We start from the raw sequence: 2,945 nt of genomic DNA, 5'->3' as shown, positions 1-2,945 counted from the left end.
TGGTCGTTGACACTGTCGACACCCTCGCTACTTTCCTTTTTTGTTTGCTGGATGCTTACGTGTCCCCTTCATCTGAGAAAATCTTGATCCATATAGCTGCCCCTCAGAACTATAGTCACTATTGTAGTGCTATGGGTGCTATATAGATGTAGGTTAGTTGCTATAGAGTGCTATGAGTGCTATGTAGATGTTGGTCAGTTGCTACATAGCCCTATATAGTATTTAAAGACAACATAGTGCAGTGCTATAGCTATGTAATGATACATAGCTCATAGGTGCAGTCAATATAGCACCCATAAATATGGGATGTATCTGTATAGTGGTGATAGCAGGTCTGCCATTTCACAATACCATGATATAAACCAGTCTCAGTGCTGGAGATAAACGGTTGATGAGCATGCAAACGGACGTCGTGTCGGCCATTGCGCGCACGGCGCGTGTGCCTTCGCATGGTATGGACTTATTAGGACACGAAAACTTATACTTCTGCCTCAGATAATCGTCTCACTTTCGCGAGTGCACGTCTCACTTGCTCCCATACCCGAGCAGTGAGACGTGAGTCCCTCTTTTGTATATACCCTGTACCGAAAGCTAATGTACCGTAGTTATCTATCTACTAGGTACATGAATATGGACTTGTTCCCATACCCGAGCAGTGAGACTTATCTATCTACTAGACCAGCCGCTTGTTCCGTTCGCACTCCGTCCTGTCTCTCATATACCTTCATTACTCAGGTCTTGAACTGCAATGTCAATATCTCTATATACTGTTAGATGATATATACTTCTAACTATCTACAAGGTGAATAAGTTTGTGCTATCTGAGGGAGGCACTTGGACTTATACATTCAAGACAAATCAACGTGGCACCTGACACAGGTCACATGATCAAATCATGACATATTTGGTTAACTCAAGTCTCCGAGTCCAGCTCACTGTCTTTGTCCACCGCACTTGCAGGTGCACCGCCCACCGTGCCGGCAAAAGCACTGCCCATCGCGCTGGCAAGTGCACTGCTCACCGTGCTGGAAAGTGTGCTGCCCACCGTGCTGGCAAGTGCACTATCTGCCGGGCTTGCCAGTGCACTGGCTCACATGCTTGCAAAGGCACTGGACGCGGCACTGGCAAGTGTGCCGTTGCCCTCTCTGTGCCGACAAGTGCACACCCCACCAAGCATGAGCCGCCAATGTGGTCAGGCTTGGCATTGCCTACCTCCCTTGCACCCTCAATTGCCCAACACCAAATGCAAGCCGCCAACGTGGTTGCATTTGGCATCGCCTCTCACCCTCGCAGCCCCCATTGCCCAACGCCAAACACGAGCCACCAATGTGCTCACATTGGGCGTCACCTCTCACCCTTGCGGCTTCCTTTGCCCAACACGAGCTGCCAATATGGTTGTGTTTGGTGTTGCCTCTCACCCTCGTGCCCTCCATCAAATGCCGAACGTGAGCCACCAGTGCGATCACATTCGGTGTCGCCTCTCACCCTCGTGGCCCCCTTCACTCCCCCCTTCGTCCAACACCAAGTGCAGGCTGCCAACGTGGCTGTGTTTGGTGTCGCTTCCCTGCCACCCTCCTGCCTCTGGCCCACCTCCACCTAATGCCTGGCCTACCTCCGCCCGTCACAGAGCCCGAGCCACCAACGTGATCAGGCTCGGCTTCCTCTTTTGCCCTCCTTCCCCCAAGCATGAGCCCCAGCTGTGAATGCGGTCATGCTTGGCTTTGCCTCCCCACCAAACACCAGCCTTTGTCCAGTGCCTCCCCGCCTCTTGCCCTGCCTTCTTCCTGGCCGATGCAATGTGCCCGGTCCGGTCAACGCAATGCATGCACCGTGCATTTACCATGGCCCCCTTGTCTGTCTGACCTCATCTGTTGCATGTCTGTAGTGCTTATGTAATTGATACGTTGACGAGTAGCATTGGTTACACTTTTGTAAGTTGTATATGATATGATGAAATCAATAATTCTTTGAATGATTACATGTGTTAAATAATAAGTAAATAAAAAGCACTTTTACTTAGATGACTACAATATCCATTGAGCATATGGTGGCTGTAGAGTTTACATGGGATATATAGTTTCAATAGCACTGATGTGTGAGCTATGTAGCACTGAGGTGTGACCTACATAGCTACTGTAGCCATAACAGTACCTACTATAGCACCTGTAGCACTATGATAGCATTGGCTTGCAGATATTTAGCATGGGTAGCAAAAGGACATTGCTATGGACCTATGGAGGCTACATAGGACTATGTAGTGCCATATAGTGATCTAGATTTTTTCAGATGTTTGATTCATCAGCATGCTCCACTTCTATATTATTAGGGACTTACGGTAGAATATAAGTACACCAAGGTCCCAACAGAGGAGGGGCAACTTTTGTAACTTCTCAAGTTGCTTAGTTACAAGACTTGAACTCTCTGATTGTGCCACTTGAGATACTAACCATGTGAACACACTTTGATCACTCTTGATCTTATTCACATCACAACGCTCTTGCCAGCGCAATGTTGAGTGTACTTGCCAGCACGGTGGGCTAAGATGACAAACCGGAGGCTGTCACGTGACACATGATTTCACGTTGAATCTCTAAGTCCGCGTTGGCCACTATGTCCATTCACATAGCAGAAGCTCCTTGATACTTAGCCACCTTGTACATATTTTATTCATGCATATATCTGATAATGTATAAGCTAACATTACAGTTCAGGACCTGACACTGACTTCAATCATGGTAGGTGTAAGTTGGGAGCCCTGCTATCACCACTATACAGATACATACCAAATCTATGAGTGCTATATTGACTGCACCTATAAGCTATATATCACTATGTAACTAGTACTTTGAACTATATTACGTATAATTTCTATATAGCACTAAATAGCAACTGACCTACTTCTACATAGCATGCTTTTAATTAAATTTACTGCTTTTTCAAATATT

Source organism: Punctularia strigosozonata (assembly GCF_000264995.1).
Source record: "Punctularia strigosozonata HHB-11173 SS5 unplaced genomic scaffold PUNSTscaffold_15, whole genome shotgun sequence".
Lineage (NCBI taxonomy): Eukaryota > Fungi > Basidiomycota > Agaricomycetes > Corticiales > Punctulariaceae > Punctularia > Punctularia strigosozonata.
Note: the sequence above shows the minus strand (reverse complement) of the source record.